Source organism: Orcinus orca, unplaced genomic scaffold (assembly GCF_937001465.1).
Source record: "Orcinus orca unplaced genomic scaffold, mOrcOrc1.1 scaffold_64, whole genome shotgun sequence".
Lineage (NCBI taxonomy): Eukaryota > Metazoa > Chordata > Mammalia > Artiodactyla > Delphinidae > Orcinus > Orcinus orca.
The window spans coordinates 462,900-478,552 of NW_026043749.1; the positions used below are offsets into that span (position 1 = coordinate 462,900).

The window sequence follows — 15,653 nt, forward strand, 5'->3', positions numbered from 1 at the left end:
CAAAGCAACAGAGCCTAGGGCACTTCCACTTATGGTCCTATAGCTTAGGGAAATTAAAATCAAAAAGACACAGCCACCCCAAAGTTTGGGATGGCTCTGTTTACAAGAACCTTGTTTACTGTACAAGTTCAATATCGCAGAAAGCGAAAAATGGATAAAGAAGTTGTGGTACTTACGTACAATGCAATATCACTCAACAATGAAATCTCTGTCATCAGGCCCGTAGCAGCATAATGAGTGGATTCAGGTATGATGATTCTAACTGAAATAAGTCACAAGAAAAAGAAACATCATAAGATATCACTAATACACGGAATGTAAACTTGGCTACACAGGAACTGGATTACAAAACAGAACAGGGTCTCAAATTTAGAAAACCAACATATGCTTGCTTAAGGGGAAAGGTGAGTTGGGGTGCTGCATAAAACCAGAGATTGAAATGAGCACAGATAAAGTTACTTAAGCCAAATATGTAATACACAAGAGCTACGGCTTCCTCAACGAAATGGACTCAACACCCCATATTAAACGCCTAAGAATGTACCTGACTAGTAAGTATCTTAAAACCTATGGATTGCTATGTCTCCAAAAGAGAATGAAGCGTGTGTACAGGGGCATAAACGTAGCAGTGATAGGATTGGAGAGGTTCGGTGAGCAAATGAAGACTATTTGAAATCATTTTGCATGGTACCCATTCCACGGGTCTCAACTCTCCAGGTTTAAGGGATTCTTCTTTCAGCTAAAGCATGCATGTGGAACCCAGAGTATGATCAACCATGTGATCGGGAGACGTGTTCCAATATGTCTCAGTTTTCGTCCCCTGGTACTCGGGTGCAACATTCCAGACGCTTTAATAACACTCTCCCGACTTGGAGAGTCAGTGCCTTTAACCTCCTGTTTGGCCCAGTTTGCAATTTCTGCGGAAGATGAACAGGAATAGGGAGAACCAATGAGAGACTAGCTGGAGATGTCTGGATGGGCAAATTTAACTCTCATTTGCCACCAGGAAGAGGAATTAACCAAAGGCTCAGCGGGCCATGCCAGAAAAAGATTAGGGCCTGAAGCAATCCTGCGGTGTTGCGGCCAGCTCACAAGAAAGCGAGTTGAAGAAAGGAGCTCAGGGGCACTGTAATTCACAAACCTGCAGAGTTATAAATGACAGCTATCGTCCAAAAATATACTGAAGTAAGGCTGCCAAGAGGACTTGAAAGCGGGGCAGAATTGCAGGAAGCCGATTTCAGGAGGTAGACTGGAATTGCATTTAAAGCATAGGAAAAGAGGCAGAAAGTCGACAATGATGCACTTGGCCAAAAAGGGCATATGCGTTTTTTCCTGAATATATTCAGGAAAAAAGGCATAGGTCCTTTTTGGCCAACCAAGCAAGCTTGCAAAGGAAATCTGCACTACAATGAAGTCTCACTTCTCCCAGGTCAAAAGGGCCATCTGAAAAAAGTGTAAAATCCAGAAAGGCAGGACAGGCCATGGAGAACTGGGAGCCTTGTTATGCTGATGGGCGGGATGTAAATTGCCAACAGCCACTGGGGACAAGTGTATGGTGTTTCCTGAAACATCTAAGAAACAAAGCAACAGAGCCTAGGGCACTTCCACTTATGGTCCTATAGCTTAGGGAAATTAAAATCAAAAAGACACAGCCATCCCAACGTTTGGGACGGCTCTGTTTACAAAAACCTCAATTACTGTACAAGTTCAATATCACAGAAATTGAAAAATGGATAAAGAAGTTGTGATACTTACGTACAATGCAATATCACTCAGCAATGAAATCTAGGTCATCAGGCCTGTAGCAGAAAATGAGTGGATGCAGGTATGATGATTCTAACTGAAATAAGTCACACAGAAAAAGAAACATCATAAGATATCACTAATACACGGAATGTAAACTTGGCTACACAGGAAATGGATTACAAAACAGTACAGGGTCTCAAATTTAGAAAACCAACATGCTTGCTTAAGGGGAAAGGTGAGTTGGGGTGCTGCATAAAACCAGAGATTGAAATGAGCACAGATAAAGTTCCTTAAGCCAAATATGGAATAGACAAGAGCTACTCCTTGCTCAACGAAATGGGCTCAACACCCCATATTAAACGCCTAAGATTGTACCTGACTAGTAAGTATCTTAAAACCTATGGATTGCCATGTCTCCGAAAGAGAATCAAGCGTGTGTACAGGGGCATAAACGCAGCAGTGATAGGATTGGAGAGGTTCGGTGAGCAAATGAAGACCCTTTGAAGTCATATTGCATGGTACCCATTCCACGGGTCTCAACTCTCCAGGTTTAAGGGATATTTCCTTCAGCTAAAACATGCATTTGGAACCCAGAGTATAATCAACTGTGTGATCGGGAGACGTGTTCAAATATGTTTCAGTTCTCGTCCCCTGCTACTCGGGTGCAACTTTCCAGACGCTTTACTAATGCTCTCCCGACTTGGAGAGTCAGTGCCTTTAACCTCCTGTTTGGCCCAGTTTGCAATTTCTGCGGAAGATGAACAGGAATAGGGAGAACCAATGAGAGACTAGCTGGAGGTGTCTGGACGGGCAAATTTAACTCTCATTTCCAACCAGGAAGAGGAATTAACCAAAGGCTCATCATGCCGTGCCGGAACCAGATTAAGGCCTGAAGCAATCCTGCGGGGTTGCGGCCAGCTCACAAGAAAGCGAGTTGAAGAAAGGAGCTCAGGGGCACTGTAATTCACAAATCTGCAGAGTTATAAATGACAGCTATCGTCCAAAAATATACTGAAGTAAGGCTGCCAAGGGGACTTGAAAGCGGGGCAGAATTGCAGGAAACCGATTTCAGGAGGTAGACTGGAATTGCATTTAAAGCATAGGAAAAGAGGCAGAACGTCCACAATGATGCACTTGGCCGAAAGGGGCGTATGCGTTTTTTCCTGAATATATTCAGGAAAAAACGCATACGCCCTTTTTGGCCAACCAAGAAAGCTTGCAAAGGAAATCTGCACTACAATGAAGTCTCACTTCCCCCCGATCAAAAGAGCCATCTGAAAAAAGTGTAAAATCCAGAAAGGCAGGACAGGCCATGGAGAACTGGGAGCCTTGTTATGCTGATGGGCGGGATGTAAATTGCCAACAGGCACTGGGGAGAAGTGTATGGTGTTTCCTGAAACATCTAAAAAACAAAGCAACAGAGCCTAGGGCACTTCCACTTATGGTCCTAGAGCTTAGGGAAATTAAAATCAAAAAGACACAGCCACCCCAAAGTTTGGGACGGCTCTGTTTACAAGAACCTCGTTTACTGTACAAGTTCAATATCGCAGAAAGTGAAAAATGGATAAAGAAGTTGTGGTACTTACGTACAATGCAATATCACTCAGCAATGAAATCTATGTCATCAGGCCCGTAGCAGCATAATGAGTGGATTTAGGTATGATGATTCTAACTGAAATAAATCACACAGAAAAAGAAACATCATAAGATATCACTAATACACGGAATGTAAACTTGGCTACACAGGAACTGGATTACAAAACAGAACAGGGTCTCAAATGTAGAAAACCTACTTATGCTTGCTTAAGGGGAAAGGTGAGTTGGGGTGCTGCATAAAACCAGAGATTGAAATGAGCACAGATAAAGTTCCTTAAGCCAAATATGGAATAGACAAGAGCTACTCCTTGCTCAACGAAATGGACTCAACACCCCATATTAAACGCCTAAGAATGTACCTGACTAGTAAGTATCTTAAAACCTACGGATTGCTATGTCTCCGAAAGAGAATCAAGCGTGTGTACAGGGGCATAAACGCAGCAGTGATAGGATTGGAGAGGTTCGGTGAGCAAATGAAGACCCTTTGAAGTCATATTGCATGGTACCCATTCCACGGGTCTCAACTCTCCAGGTTTAAGGGATTCTTGCTTCAGCTAAAACATGCATGTGGAACCCAGAGTATGATCAACTGTGTGATCGGGAGACGTGTTCAAATATGTCTCAGTTTTCGTCCCCTGGTACTCGGGTGCAACATTCCAGATGCTTCACTAACACTCTCCCAACTTTGAGAGTCAGTGCCTTTAACCTCCTGTTTGGCCCAGTTTGCAATTTCTGTGGAAGATGAACAGGAATAGGGAGAACCAATGAGAGACTAGCTGGAGGTGTCTGGACGGGCAAATTTAACTCTCATTTCCCACCAGGAAGAGGAATTAACCAAAGGCTCAGCGTGCCGTGCCGGAACCAGATTAGGGCCTGAAGCAATCCTGCGGTGTTGCGGCCAGCTCACAGGAAAGCGAGTTGAAGAAAGGAGCTCAGGGGCACTGTAATTCACAAACCTGCAGAGTTATAAATGACAGCTATCGTCCAAAAATATACTGAAGTAAGGCTGCCAAGAGGACTTGAAAGCGGGGCAGAATTGCAGGAAACCGATTTCAGGAGGTAGACTGGAATTGCATTGAAAGCATAGGAAAAGAGGCAGAACGTCGACAATGATGCACTTGGCCAAAAAGGGTGTATGCGTTTTCTCCTGAATATATTCAGGAAAAAACGCATACGCCCTTTTTGGCCAACCAAGCAAGCTTGCAAAGGAAATCTGCACTACAATGAAGTCTCACTTCCCCCCGGTCAAAAGGGCCATCTGAAAAAAGTGTAAAATCCAGAAAGGCAGGACAGGCCATTGAGAACTGGGAGCCTTGTTATGCTGATGGGCGGGATGTAAATTGCCAACAGCCACTCGGGAGAAGTGTATGGTGTTTCCTGAAACATCTAAAACACAAAGCAACAGAGCCTAGGGCACTTCCACTTATGGTCCTATAGCTTAGGGAAATTAAAATCAAAAAGACACAGTCACCCCAAATTTGGGACGGCTCTGTTTACAAGTACCTCATTTACGGTACAAGTTAAATATCGCAGAAAGTGAAAAATGGATAAAGAAGTTGTGGTACTTACGTACAATGCAATATAACTCAGCAATGAAATCTATGTCATCAGGCCCGTAGCAGCATAATGAGTGGATTCAGGTATGATGATTCTAACTGAAATAAGTCACACAGAAAAAGAAACATCATAAGATATCACTAATACACGGACTGTAAACTTGGCTACATAGGAACTCAATTACAAAACAGAACAGGGTCTCAAATTTAGAAAACCAACTTATGCTGGCTTAAGGGGAAAGGTGAGTTGGGGTGCTGCATAAAACCAGAGATTGAAATGAGCACAGATAAAGTTCCTTAAGCCAAATATGGAATAGACAAGAGCTACTCCTTGCTCAACGAAATGGACTCAACACCCCATATTAAACGCCTAAGAATGTACCTGACTAGTAAGTATCTTAAAACCTATGGATTGCCATGTCTCCGAAAGAGAATCAAGAGTGTGTACAGGGGCATAAATGCAGCAGTGATAGGATTGGAGAGGTTCGGTGAGCAAACGAAGACCCTTTGAAGTCATATTGCATGGTACCCATTCCACGGGTCTCAAGTCTCCAGGTTTAAGGGATACTTCCTTCAGCTGAAACATGCATGTGGAACCCAGAGTATAATCAACCATGTGATCGGGAGACGTGTTCCAATATGTCTCAGTTCTCGTCCCCTGGTACTCGGGTGCAACTTTCCAGACGCTTTACTAACACTCTCCCGACTTGGAGAGTCAGTGCCTTTAACCTCCTGTTTGGCCCAGTTTGCAATTTCTGCGGAAGATGAACAGGAATAGGGAGAACCAATGAGAGACTAGCTGGAGGTGTCTGGACGGGCAAATTTAACTCCCATTTCCCACCAGGAAGAGGAATTAACCAAAGGCTCAGCGTGCCATGCCGGAACCAGATTAGAGCCTGAAGCAATCCTGCGGTGTTGCGGCCAGCTCACAAGAAAGCAAGTTGAAGAAAGGAGCTCAGGGGCACTGTAATTGACAAACCTTCAGAGTTATAAATGACAGCTATCGTCCAAAAATATACTGAAGTAAGGCTGCCAAGAGGACTTGACAGCGGGGCAGAATTGCAGGAAACCGATTTCAGGAGGTAGACTGGAATTGCATTGAAAGCATAGGAAAAGAGGCAGAACGTCGACAATGATGCACTTGGCCAAAAAGGGTGTATGCGTTTTTTCCTGCATATATTCAGGAAAAAACACACATGCACTTTTTGTCCAACCAAGCAAGCTTGCAAAGGAAATCCGCACTACAATGAAGTCTCACTTCCCCCCGGTCAAAAGGGCCATCTGAAAAAAGTGTAAAACCCAGAAAGGCAGGACAGGCCATGGAGAACTGGGAGCCTTGTTATGCTGATGGGCGGGATGTAAATTGCCAACAGCCACTGGGGAGAAGTGTATGGTGTTTCCTGAAACATCTAAAAAACCAAGCAACAGAGCCTAGGGCACTTCCACTTATGGTCCTAGAGCTTAGGGAAATTAAAATCAAAAAGACACAGCCACCCCAAAGTTTGGGACGGCTCTGTTTACAAGAACCTCGTTTACGGTAGAAGTTCAATATCGCAGAAAGTGAAAAATGGATAAAGAAGTTGTGGTACTTACGTACAATGCAATATCACTCAGCAATGAAATCTATGTCATCAGGCCCATAGCAGCATAGTGAGTGGATTCAGGTATGATGATTCTAACTGAAATAAGTCACACAGAAAAAGAAACAGCATAAGACATCACTAATACACGGAATGTAAACGTGGCTACACAGGAACTGGATTACAAAACAGAACAGGGTCTCAGATGTAGAAAACCAACTTATGCTTGCTTAAGGGGAAAGGTGAGTTGGGGTGCTGCATATAACCAGAGATTGAAATGAGCACAGATAAAGTTCCTTAAGCCAAATATGTAACAGACAAGAGCTACTCCTTGCTCAATGAAATGGACTCAACACCCCATATTAAACGCCTAAGAATGTACCTGACTAGTAAGTATCTTAAAACATATGGATTGCTATTTCTCTGAAAGAGAATCAAGCGTGTGTACAGCGGCATAAACACAGCAGTGATAGGATTGGAGAGGTTCGGTGAGCAAATGAAGACCCTTTGAAGTCATATTGCATGTTACCCATTCCACGGGTCTCAACTCTCCAGGTTTAAGGGATTCTTCCTTCAGCTAAAACATGCATGTGGAACCCAGAGTATGATCAACCATGTGATCGGGAGACGTATTCAAATATGTCTCAGTTTTCGTCCCCTGGTACTAGGGTGCAATATTCCAGACGCTTTACTAACACTCTCCCGACTTGGAGAGTCAGTGCCTTTAACCTCCTGTTTGGCCCAGTTTGCAATTTCTGCGGAAGATGAACAGGAATAGGGAGAACCAATGAAAGACTAGCTGGAGGTGTCTGGACGGGCAAATTTAACTCTCATTTCCCACCAGGAAGAGGAATTAACCAAAGGCTCAGCGTGCCGTGCCGGAACCAGATTAGGGCCTGAAGCAATCCTGCGGTGTTTCAGCCAGCTCACAAGAAAGCGAGTTGAAGAAAGGAGCTCAGGGGCACTGTAATTCACAAACCTGCAGAGTTATAAATGACAGCTATCGTCCAAAAATATACTGAAGTAAGGCTGCCAAGAGGACTTGAAAGCGGGGCAGAATTGCAGGAAACCGATTTCAGGAGGTAGACTGGAATTGCATTTAAAGCATAGGAAAAGAGGCAGAACGTCGACAATGATGCACTTGGCCAAAAAGGGCATATGCGTTTTCTCCTGAATATATTCAGGAAAAAACGCATACGCCCTTTTTGGCCAAACAAGTAAGCTTGCAAAGGAAATCTGCACTAAAATGAAGTCTCACTTCCCCCGGTCAAAAGGGCCATCTGAAAAAAGTGTAAAATCCAGAAAGGCAGGACAGCTCATGGAGAACTGGGAGCCTTGTTATGCTGATGGGCGGGATGTAAATTGCCAACAGCCACTCGGGAGAAGTGTATGGTGTTTCCTGAAACATCTAAAAAACAAAGCAACAGAGCCTAGGGCACTTCCACTTATGGTCCTAGAGCTTAGGGAAATTAAAATCAAAAAGACACAGCCACCCCAAAGTTTGGGACGGTTCTGTTTACAAGAACCTCGTTTACGGTACAAGTTCAATATCGCAGAAAGTGAAAAATGGATAAAGAAGTTGTGGTACTTACGTACAATGCAATATCACTCAGCAATGAAATCTATGTCATCAGGCCCGTAGCAGCATAATGAGTGGATTTAGGTGTGATGATTCTAACTGAAATAAGTCACACAGAAAAAGAAACATCATAAGATATCACTAATACACGGAATGTAAACTTGGCTACACAGGAACTGGATTACAAAACAGAACATGGTCTCAAATGTAGAAATCCAACGTATGCTTGCTTAAGGGGAAAGGTGAGTTGGGGTGCTGCATAAAATCAGAGATTGAAATGAGCACAGATAAACTTCCTTAAGCCAAATATGGAATAGACAAGAGCTACTCCTTGCTCAACGAAATGGACTCAACACCCCATATTAAACGCCTAAGAATGTACCTGACTAGTAAGTATCTTAAAACCTACGGATTGCTATGTCTCCGAAAGAGAATCAAGCGTGTGTACAGGGGCATAAACGCAGCAGTGATAGGATTGGAGAGCTTCGGTGAGCAAATGAAGACCCTTTGAAGTCGTATTGCATGGTACCCATTCCACGGGTCTCAACTCTTCAGGTTTAAGGGATTCTTGCTTCAGCTAAAACATGCATGTGGAAGCCAGAGTATGATCAACTGTGTAATCGGGAGACGTGTTCAAATATGTCTCAGTTTTCGTCCCCTGGTACTCGGGTGCAACATTCCAGATGCTTCACTAACACTCTCCCAACTTTGAGAGTCAGTGCCTTTAACCTCCTGTTTGGCCCAGTTTGCAATTTCTGCGAAAGATGAACAGGAATAGGGAGAACCAATGAGAGACTAGTTGGAGGTGTGTGGACGGGCAAATTTAACTCTCATTTCCCACCAGGAAGTGGAATTAACCAAAGGCTCAGCTTGCCGTGCCGGAACCAGATTAGGGCCTGAAGCAATCCTGCAGTGTTGCGGCCAGCTCACAAGAAAGCGAGTTGAAGAAAGGAGCTCAGGGGCACTGTAATTCACAAACCTGCAGAGTTATAAATGACAGCTATCGTCCAAAAATATACTGAAGTAAGGCTGCCAAGAGGACTTGAAAGCGGGGCAGAATTGAAGGAAACCGATTTCAGGAGGTAGACTGGAATTGCATTTAAAGCATAGGAAAAGAGGCAGAACGTCCACAATGATGCACTTGGCCAAAAAGGGCGTATGCGTTTTTTCCTGAATATATTCAGGAAAAAACGCATACGCACTTTTTGGCCAACCAAGCAAGCTTGCAAAGGAAATCTGCACTACAATGAAGTCTCACCTCTCCCCGGTAAAAAGGGCCATCTGAAAAAAGTGTAAAATCCAGAAAGGCAGGACAGGCCATGGAGAACTGGGAGCCTTGTTATGCTGATGGGCAGGATGTAAATTGCCACAGCTACTCGGGAGAAGTGTATAGTGTTTCCGGAAATATCTAAAAAACAAAGCAACAGAGCCTAGGGCACTTCCACTTATGGTCCTATAGCTTAGGGAAATTAAAATAAAAAAGACACAGCCACCCCAACGTTTGGGACGGCTCTGTTTACAAGAAACTTGTTTACGGTACAAGTTCAATATCGCAGAAAGCGAAAACTGGATAAAGAAGTTGTGGTACTTACGTACAATGCAATATCACTCAGCAATGAAATCTCTGTCATCAGTCCCATAGCAGCATAATGAGTGGATTCAGGTATGATGATTCTAACTGAAATAAGTCACACAGAAAATGAAACATCATAAGATATCACTAATACACGGAATGTAAACTTGGCTACACAGGAAGTGGATTACAAAACAGAACAGGGTCTCAAATTTAGAAAACCAACTTATGCTTGCTTAAGGGGAAAGGTGAGTTGGGGTGCTGCATAAAACCAGAGATTGAAATGAGCACAGATAAACTTCCTTAAGCCAAATATGGAATAGACAAGAGCTACTCCTTGCTCAACGAAATGGACTCAACACCCCATATTAAACGCCTAAGAATGTACCTGACTAGTAAGTATCTTAAAACCTATGGACTGCTATGTCTCCGAAAGAGAATCAAGCGTGTGTACAGGGGCATGAACGCAGCAGTGATAGGATTGGAAAGGTTCGGTGAGCAAATGAAACCCTTTGAAGTCATATTGCATGGTACCCATTCCACGGGTCTCAACTCTCCAGGTTTAAGGGATTCTTCCTTCAGCTAAAACATGCATGTGGAACCCAGAGTATGATCACCTGTGTGATCGGGAGACGTGTTCAAATATGTTTCAGTTTTCGTCCCCTGGTACTCGGGTGCAACATTCCAGATGCTTTACTAACACTCTCCCGACTTTGAGAGTCAGTGACTTTAACCTCCTCTTTGGCCCAGTTTGCAATTTCTGCGGAAGATGAACAGGAATAGGGAGAACCAATGAGAGACTAGCTGGAGGTGTCTGGACGGGCAAATTTAACTCTCATTTCCCACCAGGAAGAGGAATTAACCAAAGGCTCAGCATGCCGTGCCGGAACCAGATTAGGGCCTGAAGCAATCATGCGGTGTTGCGGTCAGCTCACAAGAAAGGGAGTTGAAGAAAGGAGCTCAGGGGCACTGTAATTCACAAACCTGCAGAGTTATAAATGACAGCTATCGTCCAAAAATATACTGAAGTAAGGCTGCCAAGAGGACTTGAAAGCGGGGCAGAATTGCAGGAAACCGATTTCAGGAGGTAGACTGGAATTGCATTGAAAGCATAGGAAAAGAGGCAGAACGTCGACAATGATGCACTTGGCCAAAAAGGGCGTATGCGTTTTTTCCTGAATATATTCAGGAAAAAACGCATACGCCCTTTTTGGCCAACCAAGCAAGCTTGCAAAGGAAATCTGCACAACAATGAAGTCTCAATTCCCCCCGGTCAAAAGAGCCATCTGAAAAAAGTGTAAAATCCAGAAAGGCAGGACAGGCCATGGAGAACTGGGAGCCTTGTTATGCTGATGGGCGGGATGTAAATTGCCAACAGCCACTCGGGAGAAGTGTATGGTGTTTCCTAAAACATCTAAAAAACAAAGCAACAGAGCCTAGGGCACTTCCACTTATGGTCCTATTGCTTAGGGAAATTAAAATCAAAAAGACACAGCCACCCCAAAGTTTGGGACAGCTCTGTTTACAAGAACCTCGTTTACGGTACAAGTTCAATATCGCAGAAAGTGAAAAATGGATAAAGAAGTTGTGGTACTTACGTACAATGCAATATCACTCAGCAATGAAATCTATGTCATCAGGCCCGTAGCAGCATAATGAGTGGATTCAGGTATGATGATTCTAACTGAAGTAAGTCACACAGAAATAGAAATATCATAAGACATCACTAATACACGGAATGTAAACTTGGCTACACAGGAACTGGATTACAAAACAGAACAGGGACTCAAATGTAGAAAACCAACTTATGCTTGCTTAAGGGGAAAGGTGAGTTGGGGTGCTGCATAAAACCAGAGATTGAAATGAGCACAGATAAAGTTCCTTAAGCCAAATATGGAATAGACAAGAGCTACTCCTTGCTCAACAAAATGGACTCAACACCCCATATTAAACGCCTAAGAATGTACCTGACTAGTAAGTACCTTGAAACCTATGGATTGCTATGTCTCCGAAAGAGAATCCAGCGTGTGTACAGGGGCATAAATGCAGCAGTGATAGGATTGGAGAGGTTTGGTGAACAAATGAAGACCCTTTGAAATCATATTGCATGGTACCCATTCCACGGGTCTCAACTCTCCAGGTTTAACGGCTTCTTCCTCCAGCTAAAACATGCATGTGGAACCCAGAGTATGATCAACCGTGTGATCGGGAGACGTGTTCCAATATGTCTCAGTTCTCGTGCCCTGGTACTCAGGTGCAACATTTAGACGCTTTACTAACACTCTCCCGACTTGGAGAGTCAGTGCCTTGAACCTCCTGTTTGGCCCATTTTGCAATTTCTGCGGAAGATGAACAGGAATAGGGAGAACCAATGAGAGACTAGCTGGAGGTGTCTGGACGGGCAAATTTAACTCTCATTTCCCATCAGGAAGAGGAATTAACCAAAGGCTCAGTGTGCCGTGCCGGAACCAGATTAGGGCCTGAAGCAATCCTGCGGTGTTGCGGCCAGCTCACAAAAAAGCGACTTGAAGAAAGGAGCTCAGGGGCACTGTAATTCACAAACCTGCAGAGTTATAAATGACAGCTATCGTCCAAACATATACTGAAATAAGACTGCCAAGAGGACTTGAAAGCGGGGCAGAATTGCAGGAAACCGATTTCAGGAGGTAGACTGGAATTGCATTTAAAGCATAGGAAAAGAGGCAGAACGTCCACAATGATGCACTTGGCCAAAAAGGGCGTATGCGTTTTTTCCTGAATATATTCAGGAAAAAACGCATACGCACTTTTTGGCCAACCAAGCAAGCTTGCAAAGGAAATCTGCACTACAATGAAGTCTCACTTCCCCCCGGTCAAAAGGGCCATCTGAAAAAAGTGTAAAATCCAGAAAGGCAGGACAGGCCATGGAGAGCTGGGAGCCTTGTTATGCTGATGGGCGGGATGTAAATTGCCAACAGCCACTCGGGAGAAGTGTATGATGTTTCCTGAAACATCTAAAAAACAAAGCAACAGAGACTAGGGCACTTCCACTTATGGTCCTATAGCTTAGGGAAATTAAAATAAAAAAGACACAGCCACCCCAAAGTTTGGGACAGCTCTGTTTACAAAAACCTCGTTTACAGTACAAGTTCAATATCGCAGAAAGTGAAAACTGGATAAAGAAGTTGTGGTACTTACGTACAATGCAATATCACTCAGCAATGAAATCTATGTCATCAGGCCCTTAGCAGCATAATGAGTGGATTCAGGTATGATGATTCTAACTGAAATAAGTCACACAGAAAAAGAAACATCATAAGATATCACTAATACACGGAATGTAAACTTGGCTACACAGGAAGTGGACTACAAAACAGAACAGGGTCTCAGATTTAGAAAAGCAACTTATGCTTGCTTAAGGGGAAAGGTGAGTTGGGGTGCTGCATAAAACCAGAGATTGAAATGAGCACAGATAAAGTTCCTTAAGCCAAATATGGAATAGACAAGAGCTACTCCTTGCTCAACAAAATGGACTCAACACCCCATATTAAACGCTTAAGAAGGTACCTGACTAGTAAGTACCTTGAAACCTATGGATTGCTATGTCTCCGAAAGAAAATCCAGCGTGTGTACAGGGGCATAAATGCAGCAGTGATAGGATTGGAGAGGTTTGGTGAACAAATGAAGACCCTTTGAAATCATATTGCATGGTACCCATTCCACAGGTCTCAACTCTCCAGGTTTAACGGCTTCTTCCTCCAGCTAAAACATGCATGTGGAACCCAGAGTATGATCAACCATGTGATCGGCAGACGTGTTCAAATATGTCTCAGTTTTCGTCCCCTGGTATTCGGGTGCAACATTCCAGATGCTTTACTAACACTCTCTCGACTTGGAGAGTCAGTGCCTTTAACCTCCTGTTTGGCCCAGTTTGCAATTTCTGCGGAAGATGAACAGGAATAGGGAGAACCAATGAGAGACTAGCTGGAGGTGTCTGGACGGGCAAATTTAACTCTCATTTCCCACCAGGAAGAGGAATTAACCAAAGGCTCAGCGTGCCGTGCCGGGACGAGATTAGGGCCTGAAGCAATCCTGCGGTGATGCGGCCAGCTCACAAGAAAGCGAGTTGAAGAAAGGAGCTCAGGGACACTGTAATTCACAAACCTGCAGAGTTATAAATGACAGCTATCGTCCAAAAATATACTGAAGTAAGGCTGCCCAGAGGACTTGAAAGCGGGGCAGAATTGCAGGAAACCGATTTCAGGAGGTAGACTGGAATTGCATTTAAAGCATAGGAAAAGAGGCAGAACGTCGACAATGATGCACTTGGCCAAAAAGCGCGTATGCGTTTTTTCCTGAATATATTCAGGAAAAAACGCATACGCGCTTTTTGGCCAACCAAGCAAGCTTGCAAAGGAAATCTGCACTACAATGAAGTCTCCCTTCCCCCGGTCAAAAGGGCCATCTGAGAAAAGTGTAAAATCCAGAAAGGCAGGACAGGCCATGGAGAACTGGGAGCCTTGTTATGCTGATGGGCGGGATGTAAATTGCCAACAGCCACTTGGGAGAAGTGTATGGTGTTTCCTGAAACATCTAAAAAACAAAGCAACAGAGCCTAGGGCACTTCCACTTATGGTCCTATAGCTTAGGGAAATTAAAATCAAAAAGACACAGCCACCCCAAAGTTTGGGACGGCTCTGTTTACAAGAACCTCGTTTACGGTACAAGTTCAATATCGCAGAAAGTGAAAAATGGATAAAGAAGTTGTGGTACTTACGTACAATGCAATATCACTCAGCAATGAAATCTATGTCATCAGGCCCGTAGCAGGATAATGAGTGGATTCAGGTATGATGATTCTAACTGAAATAAGTCACACAGAAAAAGAAACAACATAAGATATCACTAATACACGGAATGTAAACTTGGCTACACAGGAACTGGTTTACAAAACAGAACAGGGTCTCAAATGTAGAAAACCAACTTATGCTGGCTTAAGGGGAAAGGTGAGTTGGGGTGCTGCATAAAACCAGAGATTGAAATGAGCACAGATAAAGTTCCTTAAGCCAAATGTGGAATAGACAAGAGCTACTCCTTGCTCAACGAAATGGACTCAACACCCCATATTAAACGCCTAAGAATGTACCTGACTAGTAAGTATCTTAAAACCTATGGATTGCTATGTCTCTGAAAGAGAATCAAGCGTGTGTACAGGGACATAAACGAAGCAGTGATAGGATTGGAGAGGTTCGGTGAGCAAATGAAGACCCTTTGAAGTCATATTGCATGGTACCCATTCCACGGGTCTCAACTCTCCAGGATTAAGGGATTCTTCCTTCAGCTAAAACATGCATGTGGAACCCAGAGTATGATCAACCATGTGATCGGGAGACGTGTTCAAATATGTCTCAGTTTTCGTCCCCTGGTACGCGGGTGCAACATTCCAGATGCTTTACTAACACTCTCTCGACTTGGAGAGTCAGTGCCTTTAACCTCCTGTTTGGCCCAGTTTGCAATTTCTGCGGAAGATGAACAGGAATAGGGAGAACCAATGAGAGACTAGCTGGAGGTGTCTGGACGGGCAAATTTAACTCTCATTTCCCACCAGGAAGAGGAATTAACCAAAGGCTCAGCGTGCCGTGCCGGGATGAGATTAGGGCCTGAAGCAATCCTGCGGTGTTGTGGCCAGCTCACAAGAAAGCGAGTTTAAGAAAGGAGCTCAGGGGCACTGTAATTCACAAACCTGCAGAGTTATAAATGACAGCTATCGTCCAAAAATATACTGAAGTAAGGCTGCCAAGAGGACTTGAAAGCGGGGCAGAATTGCATGAAACCGATTTCAGGAGGTAGACTGGAATTGCATTGAAAGCATAGGAAAAGAGGCAGAACGTCGACAATGATGCACTTGGACAAAAAGGGCGTATGCGTTTTTTCCTGAATATATTCAGGAAAAAACGCCTACGCGCTTTTTGGCCAACCAAGCAAGCTTGCAAAGGAAATCTGCACTACAATGAAGTCTCACTTCCCCCCGGTCAAAAGGGCCA

General features: G+C 43.9%; 1 long non-coding RNA gene across 2 annotated transcripts in view; it reads right to left on the reverse strand.

Moving 5' to 3' along the window:
* LOC125963189 (uncharacterized) overlaps positions 1-15,653 on the reverse strand; it is a 524,668-nt gene that overhangs the window by 392,867 nt on the left and 116,148 nt on the right. Inside the window, exon 3 of one of the 2 annotated variants that reach the window (XR_007475003.1) lies at positions 12,809-12,893. The exons of the other annotated variant lie outside the window; for it this stretch is intronic. This is a non-coding gene — a long non-coding RNA (uncharacterized LOC125963189). Of the gene's footprint in view, positions 1-12,808; positions 12,894-15,653 lie in introns of those variants that run through there. 2 annotated transcript variants of the gene reach the window in all.